The sequence below is a fragment of the Pezoporus wallicus genome, unplaced genomic scaffold (assembly GCF_028554395.1).
Source record: "Pezoporus wallicus isolate ANWC-B61680 ecotype Strahan unplaced genomic scaffold, APGP_CSIRO_Pwel_v1 contig_10810, whole genome shotgun sequence".
Lineage (NCBI taxonomy): Eukaryota > Metazoa > Chordata > Aves > Psittaciformes > Psittacidae > Pezoporus > Pezoporus wallicus.
In genome coordinates, this window is record NW_026642731.1 from 351368 (window position 1) to 366760 (window position 15393).

The 15393-nt window shown below is 37.7% G+C and overlaps 2 protein-coding genes across 4 annotated transcripts in view; one reads left to right on the forward strand and one right to left on the reverse strand.

Moving 5' to 3' along the window:
• The window catches only part of LOC130611437 (basic proline-rich protein-like), an 80494-nt gene that overhangs the window by 5851 nt on the left and 59250 nt on the right, over positions 1-15393 (reverse strand). The gene's annotated exons all lie outside the window — the stretch shown is intronic.
• SULF2 (sulfatase 2) overlaps positions 1-15393 on the forward strand; it is a 147722-nt gene that overhangs the window by 5615 nt on the left and 126714 nt on the right. Inside the window, exon 1 of one of the 3 annotated variants that reach the window (XM_057432164.1) lies at positions 8205-8225. The exons of the other annotated variants lie outside the window; for them this stretch is intronic. The gene's annotated coding sequence lies outside the window, so the exon portion shown is untranslated. Of the gene's footprint in view, positions 1-8204; positions 8226-15393 lie in introns of those variants that run through there. 3 annotated transcript variants of the gene reach the window in all.

Consider the following 15393-nt stretch of genomic DNA (forward strand, 5'->3'; position numbering starts at 1 on the left):
TTAAAGGGACTCATAAAAAAAAAAAAAAGGAGGAAAAAAAAAAAGAAGAAAATAAGGGGGAGGGGGATGTGTGTTTAAAATTAGCTGATCTTCACAATGCTTTATCATTCAGCTTGATTTATTTCTGTTCCACTGTTCCCTTTTTGTTTTAGTTAAAAGTAGTAAGTTTATGTTGTATTGTTATAATAGTGTTAATTTTCTACTGGGGTGTGAAGTTATTTTACACGGAGAGTAATAAGGAAATGTATGCATCTTCTCTTTAAATATAATGACAAGATCCTGTCATCTGAATTTAAATTAATGGGTAGTGGAAAAGGTTGTAGTAAATGTCGATATGTGTCTTCTCCTGTAACTGTAAGAAAAATCTTTCTGCATTTCTAGTAAGTCATACCTGCAACCCCAGTGACTTTGGAGAAGAGTGTTGTAAGGAGTATGAATGCTGTTTTTTCTTAGTACAGTTTAAATGGGCATTTCAATACATGGTTGTGTACAGTATCTTCTTCCTTCCCTTTTTACTTAATCTTGGAATAAACCTTTTTAATCCTAAAATCACTTCTGGCGAATCTATTAACATCTAGTTCACATCCCTGAACTTGATTTAGGAAATAAGTATCTTTTATTGACAAATGCAGTTCCCTTCTGCCGCCTTTATTTTGGGGCACTTTCCACTCAGAAGTGGGTTTGTGTGTTATAAATTCTGTTTAAAATCCTTATAAAACTTGATGAAGACTATAAGGTTTTTATTTTCCCTTATGCTCCAATGCCAGCAGCACTGGAAAGGCTTGCAAAAGAATCTGGCTCCTTTATGTCATACTTTGTCAGAGGAAGTGTGTAGAAGAGTTCAGTGACATACAGAAAAATAATATGGTTTTGCTCTTAGAAAGCTTTTATTCATAGACAGTGTGTGAAGACAAATTACTTTACAAAATGTAGCTCAGTTGTGCATATGGAAGGAAGAAAAGGCATAGTTGAAACTGAAGATAACACTGCAATGTATCTTCTGCCATTTCATTCATTGGGTAAATCTTTGAATCTTGCTGAACTAGATAGAAATACTATGATGCATTTGTTTCTGTGATCCACTTGGATTCTTTTCTGACTGCTCCAAATCCCAGCACACAGATAAAAGTGGAGGCAGCTGTAAGAGTGTATGTAAGTGAGCTCCAATTAATGCCTCTAAATCTCTATCAAATGATCTCTTTAGTCACACTTGTCTGATAGTCTAACTACAGAGTCAAAGCAATCTTTAAACATTTTATTGAATTTCCTTGCATGTGATAGATGTGTGGGTTATCTTCTCCATGCTGTCTGCTGGAGAAGAGACTTGGAAACAACAGAGCTTTGCTACTATACAAGACCCTGTAGGTTCTGTAGCTGCATGCGCTGTGATATTAATGGTGTTAAATTAGCAACGTCAGCGATATTAACTAATTTGTTCATTCAGACTGTGACATTTGTTTGGTAAAAGGATCATTAAACACATGCAAACATCCTATGTGCAGTGAAAGGTCTTGGGGCCCTGACAAATAATGAATGAGAAAATTATAGGTTGTAGGAAAATGTAAATATCATTCTTTGGAAATCCATCCTCTGGCAAGACAAAAATGTTCCCTTTAAGCAATTAAGGATTCATTATGTTCCTTTCATATCCTTAAAGACTACCGGAGACTAGTTTACATACTTAACGCATATCTTGGTGTCTCTTCCTTTCTTTCAGGCGCTGATGTTGAATTGGGATTTGTCCTGGTTTTGTTAAGCAAGTACTCCAGCAGTGCACTGTAGAAAAGTGCTGTAGCTTCAATTAACTTCTATAATCTTCTGGATAATTTTGAGTCTGTCTTGTGATTTTCTTATTAACAGCTTTAGTTCACTTTTTTTAATCATCTGATATGCAAGAGATTAAAGTAGGGGCTCATGCAGTAAGTCCCTTTGCATCAGATGAGTACGTCTAATACGAAGTTGCATGTTAACTGATGAATCTATTTACCGTGGTTTTAGGGAAAGGCTTAATCTAGTTTCAGATAAATCTTGTGACTTTCTTACTCTGTATGTTTGTAACTATATAAGGATTTGTAGTGTCAGGTTAGAGTGCTAACATTGCCAGCTTCAGGACATTAAAGCTGCAGCAGTACGATGCATTTGCTTGTTACTTGGTGCAGTTCCTGAGTAAATTTTCTGGCTTCCACATCAATGTTCTCAGTGGGGACTGAGAACTGTACTTGAGCCACTGCTGCTTATCTCATTAAAACTATGGCTGAAGTTGCTGTTCTCTCAAACATTAAAACTAAACTGGGAGCTCATCCTGCTCTTATCTTATGGTATTGCTGAGTCAAAAAGAACCAGAGAGACTTGATAGTTATCATTTTCATAATGACCAAAATAATTTTCAGAGATTGTAAAACTTTTTGCCAATCTTTACTAGAACAGTAATTAGATTAAGTTATACTAAATTTTTTAAGCTTAAAAGTGGCTTAAAGATTTAACTTTTGATTAGCTACTAACAATATCCCTTTCCCTTCCTCTGGAAGCTGGATTTGTGAATAACAACCCTATAGGGTTATTAAAGATATATAAAAAAACAAACAAAACAAAGAAAAAATCTAAACACAACCAAAGAAAAAACAAACAAATAAAACCACAAATAATTCCCCCCCAAAAACCAAATCCAAAACACAAAACCAGAAGATGGGACTGATAATTCCACTGACTGAAATGTCCGATACCTCTGTTCTTGAATGTGAAATCTTGCTAATTCTTTTAGGATATGATTCCCAAGCTATTAAGGCCTGTAGTCTGATGTATGCCAATGTAATAAACAGCCAAGCACACTCTGATATGTCTGTGGTTATTTGGGTGCAGCTGAGATGTAGCACTCTATATTGAACTTTGTAAGTCTGATTCAGAAACAAGTGTATTAAGAAAATGTTGTCCAGCACAGCAGAATTGTCCAAGTGAAGACTTTTGTTTTGTATTTTTTTTTTTTTTTGTTAAACAAACACTTGTTGAAATGTGAAAAGGGAGAAGAGGGAATGGAATGTGAACAGAGCCTGAATTTACAAGACTTCTGCAGGAAAGTCAAAGGAAAGAAAATGTGCCCCAAGACACTTTGGTACCAGGAGATGGACAGAGCACCTTGGCCTGAAATGAAACACTTCCCTCATGTAAGTCTTTGGCTATATTTGTGGAAATGGAAGATCTGCTTTTCATGCCATATTTTTGGGAGCTGTCAAATATCAGCATTTTTTCCTCTTAATGATCTATCCTGAAAACATAACACAGGAACTCCCTGGGAGGAACCTAAAAGAAAGCAGTAAAATGATCTACGATCTAAAATAATTAATGCCCCATCAAGGAAAGACTGAATTAGTCTCCTGGAATTAGATGATAAGCCAAACAGAATTTCTTCTTCATTTAAGACCCAAGACCTTAAGAAAGCCTGTGTATTCTCTTCTGTCTTCTTAGAAAGTAGGGTGTTGTGTGACTTGTTTCTGGTGATCTTGAGCAGGGGGTCCTTAATAGGCTTAATAGTATGAACTCGGTATTTCAAAGAACAGAAGTAGAGTACCCAGTGAAATTGAGGCTCCTTGTGAAAAATTTAAAATGCTGAAGAGAATCAGAAAGGGAGAAGAGCTCTATACACTTCCTGTTTCCTATGGACCAAAGGTGTAGGTGGGCTGAACTCCAGGGATCCCTTCTTTTTTGGATCACCCCTCTGTGATCAGGTTATACTTCATTGGATTGCTGAGGTGTAAGTATACAATGCTCCCACATGGTTATTTAAAAAGTGTGATTTACTTATTAGAACCCCTTATCACTCCATCAGTGTTCTGCAGAGTTGTAGTAGTGCATGTTAAGTTTTAAAATAAATCAATTCCAAGGCTTTATCAGATCCCACTTATTCAAATTTCTGTACAGAGTTCTTTGAGTAAGTGGTCTTTTGAGTCTTTTGATATTTGAAGCATTTCTGCTGTATGTGTAACTCCTTCAGTTATAGAAGACTTATTTTAGGTTTGTGTTTCATACCAAATTGAGTTAGACCTAATCTCTCAATCTTAGAGTGTCACTACCAGGATGAGTATATTTATATTGTAGATTCTGTTTTACTTTATCTCTGATCACATGTTCCTGATACCTAACGGAGACAGTGCAGCTATGGTGGCAGAGATGGCTATGACAGAACCACCTGAGATTGGGTTCAACTTCTTGGGTTTGCAGCACTTGATTATTTTCAGGCTGCTTATAGTATCAAGGAAAGTTACTTTAAAACTAGCTGAGGCGAAAATCAAAATCATGATAGGACTAGTAAGGCCCTAAAAGTGATATTTGTGGGTAATGTAGTGAGCAGAAGCATTGTGGTGTCTTAAATATTAAAGATGTCTTATGGAAGAGGCACTGATACCAGTCTTCTCAGCAAATATAAACATTAACTTAAAGCAGGATTTTAAGTTGTTTTCTTCTTATTTTCTCTGGTATGATATTAAGGAAAGGGAAATGTGTGTGTACACACAGAGGAAATCTGCTATAACCTAGGTAGAGATTTGTTGAGAGACACATTTCCTGTACTTCTTTGCAGTACTTACTCCTGCTTGACTTTGTATGTATGTATATAAAATCTGTAAGGGAAAACTTGCTACTATCAGTTGTACTGCAAGGTAAGAATATATTTTTGCTCTTGTCTGAAATAATGTTACCTTGCCAGCCAGCAGAGTTTTTGATGCTCAATAACTTTTCCTCATGTTAGAACTGTGTTTCTTTCATCATGTGTGTACTTAATTTTGTTGTTGTTTTTGGATCTCGGGGCAAAGGCTTAGGTACCAGCATTATCATGTTGATATCTCTACTTTTATTAATCTTCTGCATTTGCCTGCATTGCGTCTGTGATGATGAGACAGTAGTTGAAGTGTTCAAGATGCTTACTGGGAGCAGCTGATTGTTAGAAACCCAATGCCTCCTTCATAGGGCCCAGTCTTAAAACCAAGTGGGAGTTTTGTCTATCTGTGGAGTCTTAAGCAATCTTCCTGTGACAGGACTGAGTTGTGGAAAGGTAAAAGGGATATCTAATTTGTTAGAACAGAAATTTACTGTAGTGGCTAGCTGGGATTTTCCATCATTTTGCCACAGTCATGCTAGAGTTAGTTGTTTCTTTCCACTGCATACCATGTCCTCTTTGGCTTTTCCTTTTGTTTTTTCTCCCCTACCCCCCAGAATTAGTAAACTTGTTGTGTGGAAGCAAGGACTTAGAATGAGGAAGGGTTCTGAGAAGGTTCCCTTAGATAGTATATAAAATAAAACTGGAAACTCTCCACTTTGATCTTGGAAATCTCAGGTGACTTGCTAAAGGACCATGAAAATGATGCTGGCTTCTGAATATTCTTTTATATCAGGTTACTGCTTACCTGGCAGGTGTTCCCAGACTGAGATTGGCATGGTGTGGAGGACCCCGCAGTAAAAGTGTTTAAGCCCCCTTTTTGGGATATGTTTTTACTCTTCATAACTCAATGTGTTGCATTTATCATGTGAATGATTGAGGGCGTATCTGAAAAATAATTATGGGATACAAGAATATGGGCCTGACTTTATTAAAAGCTGTTGTAATCACAATGCAAAAAAAACAACCCCAAAACCCCAACTGCTGCATTTATATCACTCGATGGCTTATTTAACATCATTTTGAAGAAGCAAAGTCTGAAGCTCTTGGATTTGTTGAATGATTATGATGTTAAGATAAGTAACACAGTGCTATAAATGCAATGCTCTACGACTGAAAATGTTTTGCCTTATGACTTTTCCTTTAGGAAAACTTCCTAGTTCTTCTCAAGGCATTAAAACATGTATTTCTGCAGTGGTTTTGAGGAGCTACAGGGGGCTGAGTTCCAGGTAACTCCTTAAATTCTCATGCCCATTGCACTGATGTAGAAATATGGGTGGTGTTAATGAGGAAGTATGTGTACATCATGGATCTAAGGAAGAGTGCAGCTATGGAGATTGTCTTAAAATTTGTAATCTTTCAGTATGGTCTGGTCTTCTAGAGATTGAAATATCTGTTTCTTAGAGCTAATAAAATAAATTCTTCAATGCCAAAAACCCTAAACCCCTTAATTAACAGGGAAACCTAATACATGCTTAAAGGTCTGGTGAGTTTCAGCCTGCTGCTTTTATGGATGCAGAATTGTTGCCAGAAAGATTCCAGTTCAGCTTGCAACATAAGACCCTAATTTACATAGGATGAAATGGAGCTTCAGTACACAGGCACCTGAAGCAGAAGCATGACTGTTGTCTTTGCAGGGAGTTCTTTGGTTCCATTTTCAGTCAAATACCTGGTAGGTGAAAATCCGCTTGCCACAGGTGAAGCCAGTGTAACCAAAAACCGCTTGCCACAGGTGAAGCCAGTGTAACCAAAGGCAAAGAAAGTGTCTCCAGATTCTTAGGTAGCTTTTAATTCTTTGCAAGAATCCAGTGTAATGTGAGTTTTCTTGGTCTCATCCATGAGCAGAAGGTACTGTTTACACTTGGACAGTCAGCTGTCTGATTTGCAGACAAGATGACCTCTGCCCATCAACTATCAAGATGAATTCCATTAGGAATTTGGACTCAGAACTTCTAGAGTTCCAGGGCAGGCTTTCCTTGCCTGAAGTTTTCACTCCTACTGTTCCCTGAGGCTGTCGTTTCTGACCACTGACAATTTTAAGCCTCATGCTAAACAGTGAGGCTTTTCTCTTCTCACTGATACTTTTACTTGAATTTGTTAGGGTGGGTTCAGAGCCAGCAGCAGGACTTGACTGAATTAAGAGTGACGTGTCTGATTCTTGGATTTGCTATTATTCAAATACTTCTGAAATAATTAGCTTTAGGCCAGATGCTTGGCTATTTCTAGTCCCCTGCCATTCCTATTTTGCTTTAAGGCAAGAAATAAGGAATTCCTTTGCATAGAAAAATCTCTAGCATAGATCTAACCAACATCCATATGTTGGACTCATCGCCTCAAATCCCATTTCCTGATTTGCCACAGATGCATTGAAATGTCTCTGGGAAGGGACAAAAAATACTATGTCTTTTGGTGATGCTGTCTGCTAGGAAGCTCTGTAATGGGGAGGAAGAGGAGGGTATCAGCACTGTGTTCAATAGTAATGTGTCCCCTGGCAATTTTTTTGTGTTCCCTTCTGCCCCCACTGGTGCTTGTCTACTTCTGGAGATATAACCTTGAAGACTTGGATACCCTTACCCTTCTTGCCTGTGGGTCGTCAGGGATGCAGCTGCTCTGTGGAATGCAGCGCAACTAAGCTAGCTCCAAGTGAGATTCCTCAAGTGCTGAAAGTAGTGTCCCTATGTTAGTGGCCTGAGCAGAGCTCTGCATTTACCTTGGTGCTAATATGGCTTCATTACTTTGAGCTATTTGGGTATCTCTAAACTGAGCTGTGATCTGTGGAAACAGATATTCTGGATTTGTAGTTTCTCCACGCTCTTGGAATTAGTTTTTACACAGGATGTTAATGTGGTGTTGTATGCTTAATACATTTGGGTATCTCTGTTTAAATTTTTAAGGGGAGCTGAAATATCAGTTAAGTATTGTATTGATTTCACGGGAAGCACAGAGCTCTACAAGTTAGACCAATTAGGTGTCCAAATGGAATTTCAAAATTAAGCTACCTTCAAATTGGTATCTGTTATTTTATTCTCTCCAATCTACTGATCTACCAGGGTAATCTTGGCTTTTAATAATGTCTGTGAAGACTTCTGAAGATAACTAAATAGGAAATAAAATTTCCTAGTCTTAAAGAATAACCCTGTGAGGTTATCAAATGAAACTGATATGTTTTAAAATTTGTGTTCAGACAGTTAAAGATAAAATAGGTCTTTTCTACCACTATAAGAAAAGAGTAGATTTTTCTGGGGGGTGTATAATGTAGTTTTGCAGTTGTTAACTGCTGACCCTGCCTTTACACTACAGGAATTTTTGGAGCTATGAGTGAGCAGTCAAGCAGAAGCCAGGCTAAAGCAACAACTCTGATGAATGACATCTCAAAGCAGAAAGAATGTTTTCTGGTAATGGAAGGCATTGCCTATAGAAAGGGAAAACAAAGGATTTGTAGTATATTCATAATCTTAATTTCTGAAAGGGGTGTGCATGTGTTACAGGTTTTAAGTTATTTAGAGAACCAAGTGAGAAAAGATGGCAAAGCTGGAACTTCCAAGGCTTCCAATGTTTTCTGTGACTGCTGTGGTGGGTAAGCTAGGTAACTCCCTTGCTTTAACTGCATATGTGAAGAGATTTAATGGAGACTGCCTATGTGGCAAGGAAACTTTGTATCAAAAGCAGAGAAATTATTAACATTAAATTTGAACTCTTGATTTACATGTTAGTGTATGCTAAATGCTAATCCTTCATCAGCTAATGTGTAGTTGGATGCTATTCTGCACTGCTAAATAACACAATATAAGCAGGCCAGCAGAGCAAGATTGTTGGTCCTGAGCGCATGACATCCCTGCTTTTTGTTTTGTGGTCTTTATACCAGTTCTAGTCTGGTCCTTTCAGCTGAGTTTGAATTCACATTTGTAGTAGGTTTTAAGTGGGCCTCTAAGGTATATCTTCCAGCTTATTTTCTTCATCCAGAAAGTGTCCTGTTTGTGTGCCTCAGGACAGCTCTGCAGCATAAGCCAAAGCACAGTAAGTGCAGCTGGGAGGTTTATGTACATGACAGATAATACATGTTAATTTCATATCTATATGCATATAAAACTAGGCTAGTTAAGAATTTTCACTGAAATAATACACATTTTCCATGTATGTTGTTATGCACTGAAAGCCTTCCAGAATAGGTTTTGTTTTCTAAAGGAGCAGTGAAATCAAACGAGAAATACTGACTTACAGAAGAATGTGAATTTTACCAATGAATGCAGTCAAGTCATGGTGTCCCCAATGATGTGAGGAAAACCATTTCAGAAATGTTGCATTAAAAATTATGCATGCTGCAAATACGGAGATAGTCTGATTTAATTTCTTTAGCAGGTTTGAGATGACACTAGCTGCTCACATGTTGAAAGAATAACAGTAACTTTTTTGCCTTACTCTGGTGGTGAGGGAATAATTTTTTTCTGATTCACTGGAAACAGGACAAGAAATAATGGCCTTAAGCTTCACTAGAGACTAAGGCTAGAGAGTTAGAACTTTTTTATTTGCAAATATGGAATAAATATTTTGAAAGAGGCTTGAAACCTCTGGAGCTTTAAAGAACAGGTAACAAAAGGGGGCTAAGTAGGGCATGCTCAGGAGAGCTGCATGGATTGAACAACTGCTTCAGGAAAGCCCTCTAGATCTAATCAATGATGAGCAATAAAACATTAGTCTGTCGTCTGTGAACAGTGACCCATGCTTTTAATTCTTGATGTGCAGTGTGAGATAGAAACAGGGTGTGACTAAAATCTTAAAATAGTCAGGGTTCAGTGTAGTAAACTAAGAAGCTGATTCCTTTTTCTACATCTGAAAAAAGATGAGATTCCAAACTATTGGAAAGTGATGTTGATTTAAAGCAAACCTAAATCAAGGTCTGAATTTTCCAGTGTGCTAATTGTCCTTCCAGACATCTTTAGCAGCCATATACATACTTGTTGGCCTTGGGGCTTAGTGCATACATCCTAAATCCTAAGGAATGAGGAGGTTGCATGATGTAATATTAAGTGAATTTCTATTTATGCTTTTGAATTAAAAACCAACCAATCAAAAAAACCCAAGCAAACACAAAGCTGAAATAAAATTCGAAAGCATCATAGGTAAAGGCAGTTAAATGTCTTTCAAATATCTGGTCTGTTTTAAAATATATTCCAGAAGCTGATTTAAAAAGATCCCCTCTGGGGCTTTGTCTTGGTGACTCACTTCATTTGACTGTTGATCACACTTCTAATTTTTTTGCTGCTGAGCTGGTCTCAGTTAGAATGAGCTAAACCAATTTGCAGATCAGGATTTGAAAACACTGAAGCACAATATGCCACTTTCTTGAGTTCTACTCCTCATTCCTTCCTTACGCACTAAGAGAAAGCGATCTGTCTAGTTTTAGTTTATTTTGCACAACACAAACTAAGCTTGTTAAGTTCAAGGCAATTAAAATGAAATGTTTGAGCATATGTCAGCTTCTCAGAAACTTGTATTGTGTAATCCAGCACTTCACTATTCTGACAAGCTGAAGGAATGTTTCCAGTAGAGGAATCAGTCAGAAGTGAATCATGATCGGGGGGGGGGGGGAAGGGCGGGGGGGGGGGAGCGTCAAAATCTTGTCCTCTAGGAATTAGACTTAACTTACTTTTGGGTGAACTCAGGCTACCTCTAGAAAGGTTATGACCTAGAATAACCAGTGACATTGCAAAACAGTGTTCAAGGTCTTTGTTGTAGTTATCCTCTTTGTATTTGGCTGACACAGAGGCGAAAATCAGCAGCTGAGGAAGTAACTTCCTCTGAACCTTTGATCCCACTTTCTGCGGCTGCTCTAACAGTAGCCTTAGGAAGAGTAGCTGTCAGGCTTCTCTTGCTTAAATGTATCTTTAGTGTTGCATCATGTTCTGAAGGAAATAGTCCAACTTTACTTGTACCATTATATTATCTCTTCTTAAAAGATGTTGAACATGTTCTGTATTATTCTCTTTACTTTGGGAGCATGTATTCTGTAGAAAACACTGATAGAAAAGCTATTGCACTTTAAGTGGAAGCCTCTGAACATATCAGCTGTCCTTTGTAGTAGAAGCCTGCTAGGTGAAACTATTTATTGCACATATGAGCTTGTCATTTTGCTTCTGAAGTAGGATTTGATAATTAGATTACAGTAATCCTATTCTTGGCACATAAATTGCAGAAAATATAAGACCGAGATCAACATCACTTGGATGTAGAACAGATAGTACATAGTTTAGTTAAACATTGATTTTATTTATTTATTTTGATTTTTAATTAGAATCTTGGTGTGACTTTCAGCAAGAGAATTCCTGAGCCACATTTTTGTATCTCTGCAGGAAGCAGACAAGGAAAATACTGGCTTTGCAAGCTCTTGAAGCAGGTGCTATATGTCTCTAAATTCTGTGAAAGCTTCATGCTCATACTAAAATCTTTAAAAAAAAAACAAAACAAAACAAAAAACCCTTAGTGTAGAGAATTCAACCAAAAAATATCTTCAAGTTCTTACTTTGGTTTTGTTTATTTGTTTGTTTCTTCTCATCCCATTCTGGACACATTTGGCTTAAAATCCATTATGCTTAAGTTGCAAAACCAGAGAGTGTTATTTTGCTTTTGTTGTTGGAACTGCTTAGATACAGATTTCTGAGCTTTTCTATAGTTGTGCAAGATAGAATTAACTGGTTCATGAGATCAGTTACGCTCTAACCAGTGGAGCTTTATGACAGTAGCCAAATAGTGAGGCCATTTACATGACATGCAAACTTCTCTGACCCAAACTACGGCTGCTGTCTAATACTGGACTGTTGCTTGGCAGCTTTATTTCTTCTGAGCAGTGTTTTGTTAGTATATTGGCTGCTTAGACAATTTGCTGTGCACAACATGATCTCACATCCCTTTGCAGGCAGGTGTTGTTTTTTTTTTCTCTAGCAAATTGCACCTTTTTCATTTTGCTTTCCAGTATATATATATACATCTTGGTGTTCTATTCATGGCCATATAAAGCTTTAAATAGAACTTGGCATTTGTGTCTCTCATGAATCATGCATTCATCAGCATCTGTGATACATTATTAATCTTTAATCTGAAGATTCAAGTTGTCTCTGAAAACACACGTCATAGCCTGTTTTAATATTACCAAGACAGGAAAAAACCCAACAAAATCATCATGACACTTGTTTTTGAGTGGCTTAGAGGAAAATTGCGTGGTTCTGATTATACTTATGAAAGCTTATGTACTGGGACACAGGTGGAAAAATATTTAAGGAGGGAGATGGGGTACACAGTTGCTTGTTTTAACATTATTCTGCCTGTGAGAGCTACCAGTGAAAAATAAATTCAAAGAATCACTTTATTGTTCCAGAATGCAGATGCTAGAGAATGATAATGCTTGTATAGGGGATAAAATAGAGAAGATGTAGAACCCAGTTATGTAGTCACTGTAATTGGACTACTGGAGGGACAATTTTAAGATTCTTAAACAGATGCTCTTGCAAAATAATAACTTTTGGAGGTAAAACTGGAAATGTTTTAAAAGAAACTTTAAGAGAAGTTAGAGAGGCATGAAAGGACTGAAACAAAAAGCAAAGTTTGAAGCTTTTGGTCTTTTCTGCTGTCTGTGCTGTTCTTGGTACACACCATTGGTGTCTGCTGATCCCATTCCAGGACTTTAGGTGCTGATTTACAGTGCCTACCTACTGTTAAGATTATAGTCTGATTTAAGGACTGGTGATATTAAAGATCAGTATATTCGTTGATGTTATTTATTTGAGGTGGGTGCTTGTGTGGGACCTGTTGTGCTTATGTAGCGGAGCTATTGGGAGATTTCTAGGTGTGTGTGTGTGTGGTGGGGCAATCTTGTTGCTGTGGGAAAGATGCTACCTGGATATTCAGCTAGAATGGGGGTGGAAAAATGTTCCCAGCCAAAGTAAGAAATGTAGCTGCTGTAAATGGAAATGTCTGTTCAGAGAGCTACAAGGAGATAGGACAACTGGATCATCAGATAGGTTTGTTGCAGTGCTTGGCTGGGGTGTGCAGAAATCATTCCTTTGGCTGCTGAGTAGGAAGTGTTTGAAACCTCCTTACTAAAGGTAATGGAGAATTTTCTCCTCCCCCCTCTTCAGTTGATGCTTCCTGAACAAGAAAAGACCTTGTGTTGCTGTGCACAAATACATTGTTTGAACAAATAGAGCTGTTGCTTTCTCATTCTATAATTCAGGCCTTGATTAATTACATGCAGTTTTAAAAATGCAATTTAGATGAAGCTGCAGTACTGAAGCAGAATGACTTTGAAAATTGAACAGTTATTGGTAAAGAGATACTTGCTTTGTGATTGACTGATGTACTTTAAGTTATTTGCTGGGTGTTGTGGTCACTGGATACTGGCCTGTATCAGAATACAGTGCTTGTGTTGGCAAACTTATTCTCAAGTCTAGCACTGATTTAACCTTGACTTGTTTTGCACTAACTTTGGATTTTAGACTGAGTAGGAGTTGGTTGACATTGAATCTTTATACTTGCTTATTATTTAAATGAAAAGGTAGTATTTTATAATAGCCTTTTTGAAGAAAAATAGTTCATCTCTAATGTCTGGCACTAAAATGTTCAGATAACACCTAAAATTTTGACCCTCACAGTCTCACTGTTCAGGTACTTCAGTTCCGATGTGTGATTACGGGTGCATCTTCTCTGCAGCCACTTCTGATGTTTTGGCTTTTTTTTTCTTAACAACAAAAGAGAAAGTGTTAAGAACAGGTGACTTGCTTCAAACATGACAGCAGCCATGGATTAGGGCAGTTTTAGAACTCCTAACAGACAAAGCTGGTAGTCTCGTCATTAAACGAGATTAAAATTAAAATTAAAGCTACAGCTTTAATAATTTGTGCAGTCTTCCTGAGACCTCTTCTTTAGTGCAGACTTCCCTAAAATGATGCAAATCTGTTGGATACAAACTGGCTCTAAATGTCTAATCTCTTGAATACTGTTAATTTTTGCTGTGTTTCAGCTATTGAGCTCTTGCTGTTACAGCTGTTGCGATATTTTGCTCATAAAAGATTATTGAGGCACAATGCCTGTGCATGTGTTATTTAGATCCTGTTCAGACCCATTAAACCCCAGTGTTTTGGGCTTTTTCTTAACCCATATAACATTTGTAGACTCATGTATTAGTTACTTTCTTGCAAGTCCTCTTTTTTGAGTTCCTTTAATGTTTTCCAGTGTATAAAAAACCCCTCAACTCTTAAAAAGGCAAAAAAGCAGACTGTATCCAATGTCAGCTATTTGGTATTTGTGTGTGTTTGTGTACTTGCATTCAGAACCATTGAAATTGTTTGCATGTGTGTACACTGTACTCTGTTCCATCAAACTAATGTGAAATAGTTAAAAGTGGTATGAATCATGACAGACTTGGTGCCTCGGTATCCAAGATACGTTAACATGCTGATAAGTTACTTGTTTTCCTGCTGTGAGAACTGGTTGCTGTATTTGATTCTTTAGCTGAATACAAACTAAATTAAATCTGCAGTGACCTTTATTGTGCTCTAGCTAATGACCCAGTTAACCTCTGGTTAATTTTCTGTCTCTTGGTGTCCTGGGAACAGGGACATGTTTACTTCAGTTGCCACAAACCTTTAGAAATGTGCCACTGGCATTTATTATTCTAGAGCTGTGTGTTTTAATAGAAATTAGCTAATGGGCCATGGGGGTCTGCAGAAGTTGTAGAATGCCAATGAGGAGTTTTCTTTCATTTTTCCTCCACCCTGATTTACATGACTAAGCTTTTAGCTTTTCTTGGTTTTGTTTTAGTTTCTTGAGTATTGATCTGTCTCCTGTGGAGGAAACAAACTATTTGCTTAACGTGCAGGGGAGGGTATTATTGTTGGCAGCTTCCCAGAGAGTCCCCTCTTCTACATGCTTTAAATTAAACTGGAACCATCACAGACATTGCTAGGGAAGTATGCAACTAATGCAGTATTATTTTTACATGGCTGTGTTACGCAAATAAATCTGAATATAACCATAAAATTAACAATAATGAAGATTTTTTTCTAAGAGCAGATCTGAATACCACTTTTCTGATGCAAATAGGACTCTCGCAACTGGGTGGGCTAATCTATGAAGTGTGCATCCGTCTGCAGGAAATGAAGTTACACTGATACAACAGGCATCAGAACAAGGCAGAATGATTATCCGCACCCATTTGTAGTAACAGTCCATATTGTCTGTGTCACACATCTCTTAATTAATGCATAGTCAAAACCAAAGCTGAATTTTTCCTCATGTGTAGGAAAATGTAGTGCTTACAGGTTGAGGCCTTGAGAAACAGCTGTTCTAGAGCCAGTCCTTTCTGCTTTGTCTGTTCCTTGAATATTTTAACACAAATTTCCTTTGGAGATTAAATCCTTCTTTTTTTGTTTTGCCCATGGCAGCAACATGAGCAGGTAGAAGCAGCTTCCTGAGTGCTGAGCGTCACTCTCTAGTATAGCTGTCCTGCAAAGGCAGATGGAAACACTGCTGCAGCAGTCCTGAGTCCTGTGTTGGCCATGTGAACAGATGGGTTTGGAGGTGGAATGGGAAAGCTTGGGCTGTTTTACTGAGCTACAGGACACTTGTTCAGACTTGTAAGTTTTATTTTGGGACTTTCTGTGGCCCGAGCATCACTGCTTGATGATCATATGTTAAAAATAAGCAACACTGAGAGTGACAGGAGGATTTTCCATGAAGAGTTTCTTGGGAAC